The sequence below is a fragment of the Electrophorus electricus genome, chromosome 16, assembly GCF_041902795.1.
Source record: "Electrophorus electricus isolate QZ-2024a chromosome 16, ASM4190279v1, whole genome shotgun sequence".
In the NCBI taxonomy this organism is placed as follows: Eukaryota; Metazoa; Chordata; class Actinopteri; order Gymnotiformes; family Gymnotidae; genus Electrophorus; species Electrophorus electricus.
The window spans coordinates 8,525,590-8,534,804 of NC_137512.1; positions in this window are offsets into that span (position 1 = coordinate 8,525,590).

Here is a 9,215-nt window from a genome sequence, read left to right on the forward strand (position 1 = left end):
TAGCCTTGGTCTGGCAACGCTTGTAATAGATGGTCTGCAGGTCAGACCAAGTTCTGAGTGAATGATGTCTGGAGTGCTTGTCTGTCCCGCTTGGTGCTGTTCCCAAACCAGACTGTGATATTCCCCTTCAGGATGCTCTCGATAGTGCACGTGTAGAAGTTCCGCAGTACCTTGGAGGACAGTCTGAAGTCTCTTAGGCATCTGAGGTGGTAAAGACACTGACGAGCCTTCTTTGCCAGGGAATTGGTGTGGTGGGACCAGGACAGGTCCTGTGAGATGTGAACTCCAAGGTACCTAAAACTGTCTACTCTCTCCACCGTGGTTTCATTGATCCTCACAGGTTGGTAATGCCGCTCCTGCTTCTTGCTGCAGGCCACAATCAGCTCCTTTGTCATTTAGGGCACCAGTTTTCTAGGTGTTTAATCTCCTCCAGGTAGGCCCTCTCATCGTTGTCCGAGATCAGGCCCATGATGAAGGTATTGTCAGAAAACTTGACAATGATGCTGGAGCTTTAAGTGGACGTGCAGTCGTAGGTGTACAGTGAGTAGAGCAGGGGGCTTAGGACACAACCCTGAGGAGCTCCAGTGTTGAGGGTGAGGGTGGATGAGACACAGTTGCCCACCCGTACTGATTGTGGTCTGTCTGTTAGGAAGTTGGAGATCCAGTCGCACAGGGATGGATGCAGTCCTAGATCCTCCAACTTAGTAGTGAGTCGGGAGGGGATGATAGTGTTAAATGCTGAACTGTAGTCGACAAACAGCATTTTAACATAATTACCCCTCCCTTTGTCCAGGTGGGTCAGTGTAGTGTGGAGCAGATGTGCAATTGCATCATCAGTGTAGCAGTTGTGGTGGTATGCAAATTGCAGTGGGTCCATGGAGGCTGGCAGTGAAGAGGTGATGAAGTCTCTGACTAGCTTTTCAAAGCACTTCATCATGACTGATTTGAGGGCAACAGAGTGGTAATTATTGAGGCCAGAGGGTCGAGGCTTCTTTGGCATGGGGACGATGGTGGATCGTTTGAAGCCGGATGGGACAATACCGAGCGTCAAGGAGAGGTTGAAGATGTCTGTGAATACTGGGGCTAGCTGATCTGCACAGGCTTTGAGGACTCTACTGTCTAGTCCCGCCGCCTTCCTGGTATTCACCCTTTTAAACACACTCCTCATGTCACTCTCCGTGATGATAATTATATGTCAGTAGATGTCCTTAAGAGTCCTTTATCTCCAATAACATATTTCATAAACCTAAAGTACTCTCTCATAGTACCCATTTTGCATGTCTCTCTCTCTCTCTCTCTCTCTCTCTCTGTGTGTGATAGATAGATAGATAGATAGATAGATAGATAGATAGATAGATAGATAGATAGATAGATAGATAGATAGATAGATAGATAGATAGATAGATAGATAGATAGATAGATAGATAGATAGATAGAGAAAGAAAAGGAGGAAGAAAATGAGAAAATGGGCTGCCAGAGTACCAGGTTTATGAACAAAGCTTACCAGTATAGCTCTTCCATACATTGTTAGTTCTTGATGTAGTGTATGTGCCTTACAGGAAAGCCAACAGGGGCAGGTCTCCAGAGGTGGATTTCTGGTATGATTGGACCTCAGACCAGTCACAGACTGTGTCTTTGAACAAGCTTGGGTAACCCTTCCTCAGATGACATCTGTTCTTCTTAAAGACATGTCCTGATAATGTTAATGCATGGTATTTAATGGTGATCTGATTTCCAGGCCTTGTCTGCATGTGAACTTTAGCATCGGGTAGAAATTTAGGTGTTTGTTTTGGTCTTCACATGTAGTATTGCTCCTGCAGAGACTACAGTCGATGCTTTAGTCTGCTGTGAACATTCTGTGGAATAAGCGGTTGCAATGGTGCACTAGAGCATGGCCTACTGACATGTTCTATTAACAGCTGCACTTGTGAAGCATCTAAACCCATCACTGGCATGTTTCTTGATGGCAGAAGAGTTAAGTGTGGTTCTGTTATTGTTTGTAGTGCCTTCTTAAGCATGCCTCACAATCTACATGATCTGTTTAGCAAGTCCATTGGACCATGTATATCCAGGGCTTGAATGTATGAGTTTAATCCCAAATGAAGCTGCAAATCTCTGCATTTTTTTTAACTAAATAAAGGTGAAAAACATACTCACTTACGCTTTGAAAATTCAATGTCAGGCAAACACAGACTTTTTTTATGAATGGCCTGATAATATGTTTTATCCTGTATATTGAGAACCTCTGTATATTTGGTAGTCTATCACTAGCAGGTAGGAATGTCCTGAATGAATCTGAAACATGTCCACTACTTTTAGCCATTGTGTGACCTGAGAGATGTCTGATATTGTGGCAGAAACTGCTGCCATATCATACACTTTTCCACCATCTGCTCTATATCACATTCCATTCTCTGCCACTATAACAGTATTTTGGCCTGAGTCTTCATTTGTCAGACAACTAAGTGAGTTCAGTGTAACTTCTACAGAATGACTGACCTGAGACTTTGAGGGATAATTACCCTCTTTTTGACACTAACAATATGATTCATTGGCCAGTACTGGCTTAGGTTTCTGTCAAAGCTACATTATTGTCTGGATCATGTCTGAGCTCAGAGCATCTGTTGCTCCCAGTGTGTACACAATCTATGTGGACAATGTATTTGCATACATGACTGGCCTTCTCTGTTACTGTTGCCCTGTAATATGCATATATGAGCCAGGTGTGTAGGCAATTGTTAAGTCATAGCAATGCAGCTGAGGGAGCGTCTGCTGTAATCTTGCTGGAGTTTTGCTCATTTGCTTTGGTAAAATGGTCTCAAGAGGCTTGTGGTCAGATTGAAAACTTCTGATACTTACTGACTTCTGATATATATAGTGATGAAACTACTTTGCTTTGAATATTATTACCAAGTGCTCTTGCTCAATCTGAGAGTAACTATGTTGTTTTAGAGAGTGCTTGGAAGATATAGCACAGCCAGTTACCCCCTTGCAGAAAATTCTGCCAACCCATCTCCAGATGCTTCTGCTTACATTTTTAGAGACTTGTCATGATCATAGAATTTGAAGACAGGAGCTTGACTGAGAGCAGCCTTCAGACTTCACAGAGATGCATTATACTGATGGTTCTGCTGCCATTTTGAATCTTTTCTGAGAATCTGTCTGAGTGGAGTTGTTATAGTGGCTTTGTTTGCAATGTATTGTGCTAAATACCTTGTCATACCTAACAACCTCTGTAGCCACTTCTTGTCCTCAAGTGATGCCATATTGTTGATCACTTTGACCTTTGTGCCATCAGGCTTCACTCCCTCCGGTGTGATGATGTGACACATGCACTGTCACCTTACAGCCTTGTCACATCACAAAGATCCAAACACACCCTCAGTAATCTATTTTGCTTTCCTGTGACAAGACCGTTTACTCCTTCAGCTAAGAATTTCAAACTGGCCTTAAATCTATGACAGACATGGAATTTTTTTGCATGCATCAGCCAAAAGTTACTATGGGATTTATGTGTATGCAAAAACACATAATTTTATGAATTATTGAAAAGGTGGACCACCCTAAAATATAGGGAAAACACATCAAATAATGATGGTGAAGTACCATAGATTTATTAACATTATGTCTCATTCATAAATTAGTTCATATCTTGTGCAGTGACCGAGTACCATTGCTTCAACTATATTTGCCATGACAACCAACTAGTTGAATAAATGGGAAGTTTATTGATCAATGAATAAACAAATTATTGATGCTGTGAAACGGGTACTATAGACTACTATGACGGACTTGGCTCAGGTGTATAGAATGCCTAACAAGTGATAACTGAATGAGAAAAGAATGGGGGAGAGGACACAAAGAAAATAAATCAAATAATAATAATAAACCACCAACAAAAACAAGAACTGGGATCAGAGGGAATAACTTTTGCACAAGTCAGAGAACTGTTAGCTAGGGTGCTAACTAAGACTAGCCTATCTCAAAAAGTTAACAGAGCTAGCGGTGAAAGTCACTACTGGAGGGATGCCTAAAAGAGCAGGAGATTCCTATTCCTATTAAATGTATTGTCTAATGAAGAGAGGAAATATGAATGTGAACAGGATTATATCTAGGAAATGCAATTCGCTATAGACACCCTGAGATAGCATATGAATGTAACAAATATAGCTCTTATGTCAGATTCCAGGTACAATTGTCAATTTGGCCCGTCCGTCTGCACAAGAGGGGTCACTGAAGTTTAGGTGTAGCCATGGTAGCCTGGAACTACACCTGATCCTGAATATTCCAGTGCGCTGCCAATGACCTGGTTGTCCTGAATCAGAAAGCCTGAGCTTCAATGAGAGTGTAGCCAGAGATCAGATGGACAATTCCTTGACTTCGCAGATGTCAGTTCAAGAGAATATCCTAGATATAGTTTGTAGAAAGAAGGATGGCTAATTAGTACTAATTACTATTGGCCAGGATTAATATAGGATTAATTCTAAATTTACCAATGATGCAAAACAAAAATTCGACTATCTTGACAGAATAGTGGAAAACAAATGAAATGACAAACTAACATAATAGATGTAAGATGAACATAAAATAAGACACGATGCTAAGTATGTAATTCTTCTTGTGAGAGGTTGTAACTTCTTTTCTGGATCAAACTTTCCTCATGTTTAACCACCTAAAAACTCCTTATTTATCTGTCTCTTTTTTCCTGAGCATTGATGTTTATACCCTGACCAGGAAGAGGGAGAAACAGTTCTCAGGTTCTGTCATGCATATTTATGCCACTTTTTCTCATCTCTGGCTTTGGTGGATTAAAAAAATATGAAAAAGAAAAGAAAGAGGGGAATAAAACAAATAGGTAGTAATATTTGGTTATGAGACATACGTCTTTTAAACTATAACAGGTGGGGTCAGTTACCTTAATTCACCTGAGCCATTTGGTCCCCACATATTTAGATATAGAGTGCACATGTTCTGATAAATAATAAATATATATGTACAATTATACTTACAATTGATGTAATAAAGCAGTTACATTTTCATCAAGAAACACACAACTTAAAAACAGACTTGGTTACTTAGAGAAATAGGGGAGCATAGAAAAGAAAGTTTGGAAAGTTTATGCAAATGATTATGTAGAATTGTCTGCTGTTTCTTACATTATCAGTGGCTTATCTCATGTTGATGTTCTCTGTTGAATAGTCTTAACCCACAAACCATCTAGGCATTAGTTCATTGCACAAATTATCCAAAAGTGTTGCCAGTTGTCATAACCTTTTTTTTGGCAAATGTACATTTTTGTATATACTGATGTATTGATCTGATGAACTGCTCTTAGGTGAATGTTGACTTTAATTTATGAATGGGAGCGTATGAATGAAGAGGAATGTATGTATGGAGGGGAATATGTGTATGAAGAAGAATGCTATACAATGGCCCAGCCTTACTTTTCATCACAATGACATGACCTGTAAACAAATTATAGTAAAACAGTAAACGCTTAAATTTGAATCCTGTCCAATATCTTGCAGTCAGTCCTCTACATATATTCTACATAATACTGTGTAACTGTACTGTTTAAATTGATACATGAGACACAGAAAAATTGCAGCATTGGGCATTTTCAACCACTGTCATCAAAATCCCAGCCATCAGAAAACACTTACAGAGTACATTATACAAGGATTTTTCATTCTGATGACACTGACATATTCATTGACATAAATTTGTATTGTAAACTAAGGAGTTTGAACAAGTTACTGGCTTTTGCAGTTCATCCATTGTGTGGTGCTGTTTGTGCAAATTGTTTTGACAAATATATTTATAGGTTTGCAAATGTTAATTAAGATTCAAGAAAGGCACAAAAGAGGACTATACAGGCTGAATGTGAAGAGGACCTGAAATTCTCTTGAAGACATTCAGAGACTGCATATGTGCTTCTGGCCCTATGACCAGTTTAAATTTCACTGCTATATTATTGATATTGTCCACTGCACAACATGCATTGTCTTTCTGGCAAGTAACTTTGTATATTGCTACATGTGAAGCATTATAAACAGTCTTATGTATCTGCATATCATATACCACTGCTTACCATATTTGTGCCATACCATTCCAAAAGCAAGGCAAGGTAATGTTAAGAGTTAATTGAATAATCAATTGAATAATCTCTCTCATAGTGGTAATGGTGGGTAAACAAATCCTGTACTTGCATGAAAGTAGAGATTTAGCTGATAAAATGTTATTCCAATAAAAGGCCCTCAATTTACAGTGGTGTGAAAAAGTGTTTGCCCCCTTCCTAATATCTTTTTTTTTGCATGTTTGTCACACTTAAATGTTTAAAATCATCAAATATTACACAAAGATAACATAAGTAAACACAAAATGCAGTTTTTAAATGAAGGTTTTTATTATTAAGCGGAAAAAAAATCCAAACCTACAAGTGATTGCCCCCTAAACCTAATAACTGGTTGGGCCACCCTTAGCAGCAACAACTGCAATTAAATGTTTGTGATAACTGGCAATGAGTCTTTTACAGTGCTGTGGAGGAATTCTGGTCCACTCATCTTTGCAGAATTGTTGTAATTTGGCCACAATGAAGGGTTTTCGAGCATGAACCGCCTTTTTAAGGTCATGCCACAGCATCTCAATCAGATTTAGGTCAGAACTTTGACTAGGCCACTCCAAAGTCTTCATTTAGTTTTTCTTAAGCCATTCAGAGGTGGACTTGATGGTGTGTTTTGGATCATTGTCCTGCTGCAGAACCCAAGTGCACTTCAGCTCCATCAGGATTTTTTGGTAGACAGCAGAATTCATGGTTCCATTTACCACAGCAAGTCTTCCAGGTCCTGAAGCAGCAAAACAACCCCAGACCATCACACTACTACCACCATATTTTACTGTTGGTATGATATTCCTTTTCTGAAATGCTGTGTTACTTTTATACTAGATGTAATGGGACATACACCTTCCAAATAGTTCAACTTTTGTCTCATCAGTCCACAGAGAATTTTCCCAAAAGTCTTGGGGATCATCAATATCTTTTCTAGCAAAATTGAGATAAGCCTTTATGTTCTTTTTGCTCAGCAGTGCAACTCTGCCATGCAGGCTATTTTTTTCAGGTCTCTTTCTTATGGTGGAGTCATGAACACTGACCTTAACTGAGGCAAGTGAGGCCTGCAGTTCTCTGAATGTTGTTGTGGGGTCTTTTGTGACCTCTTGGATGAGTTGTCGATGCGCTCTTGAGGTAATTTTGATCGGCCAACCACTCCTGGGAAGGTTCACCACTGTTCCATGTTTTTGCCATTTGTGGATAATGGCTCTCACTGTGGTTCACTGAAGTCCCAAAGCTTTAGAAATGTTTTTATAACCTTTTTCAGACTGATAGATCTCAATTACTTTGTATCTCATTTGCACCTGAATTTCTTTGGATCGCAGCATAATGTCTAGCTTTTGAGGATATTTTGGTCTACTTCACTTTGTCAGGCAGGTCCTATTTAAGTGATTTCTTGATTGAGAACAGGTGTGGCAGTAATTGGGGGGGGGGGGGGGGGTAATCACTTTTTCACACGGGGCCATTTAGGTTTGGATTTTTTTACCCCTTAATAATAAAAACCTTCATTTAAAAACTGCATTTTATGTTTACTTGTGTTATCTTTGTCTAATATTTAAATTTGTTTGATGATCTGAAACATTTAAGTGTGACAAACATGCAAAAAAAAAAAAGGATATCGGGAAGGGGGCAAACACTTTTTCACACCACTGTATATTTTCACTTAAAATGCAGAAGAGCTCTGAATTTATATCTATCAAAAGTATCCAATATTGTTATAGGATGGTTATCATATTGTTACATTATTTTTGTAATTTGAGGTCTTCTTTTGATATAATTAATAATTTGATGGGAAGGTGTATTTAAATTAAACTAGAGGCAACTGAATATAGGTGTGTGCATACTTTACTGAATATAGATGCATGCATACTTTACTGGGGCATTTATGAAAATCATATTCTGAACAGGCAGGTTAATAAGAGATCTCTAACTAAGTCAAGTGACAGAGAAAAATTGTGAAAATAAACCAAGAACACAGAGTTCAAGAAAACAAAGATCTAGGCAAAAAAGAAAACAGACAAGGTTGCTAAGCACTGTCAACAAACACATTCAACATTTTGATACTGAACATACTCAACATTGACATAATAAGGACTATAAATACATATGACATTGTGGATGATCTACAAGATGAAGTGTTCATGGGAAAGGTGAAGTCACAGAATATTGTCAGATCTTTTCATAACGGTGTAGATCTGTGGGGCCACAGATCAAATCACATTCGAGAGGATTAGAGAAAAGACAAACGTTCATATTAAGAACTTTGTGACATCACAAAGTTGTTTGCATGGTAGTTTAACACAACAAAACCAATTCCTAAATGCATGGCCTTATTTGGAGCAAAGATTGGAAAATAAACAGCTTTGACTTGCAGTGATAATTCACTTGCAGTTTCTATGTATGTGTATTAAGCAGAGAAGGCATTGGAAAATAAACAATACCTTATTTTTTTGAACCAATTTAAAAAAAATACACTCCAAAGTAAAGTGAAAAGGCAAATGCTGCTGCCTAAATTTACCTGACGCTTTTAGTCAAAGCAACTTACAATTATGACTGAAAATGTCTTGAGCAATTGAGAGTTAAGGGCCTTGCTCAGGGGCCCAACAGTGGCAACTTCGCAGTGGTGGGGATTGAACTGGCAACCTTGTAATTACTAGTCAGTCAAGCACCTTAAAGTAAATTTTAAAAGGATTACATATACTTTGCAAGTGTCTATCACCCTTTTAGGGTGATGTAACAGTGAGCAGTAAGGAGGCGGACATGTGCGGAGAAGAGTGATATTTATTAGGGGCAAATCCAGAATCGTAGTCGGCAGAATAGTCCAGGGTCATATTACCAACATAGAGATTTCGAGAATACATGATAAAAAAAACAAAAGCGCATGAAAGCAAACAGGGAAAGCAGGCTATAACAAAGAAACTAGGAAAAAACACACTGAGGTAAGGAAAAACAAATGGCTAGAATCACACGGGCTAACAAACACAGGCTTCAAAAAAATGATGGGCTTTCTAACATCCAAACCAGCAAACATCCAAAGAAATATCCAAACAAACATTCTACCAAACAATGGACAGCCAAGACACAGGGAACATGACAGCATTTAAAT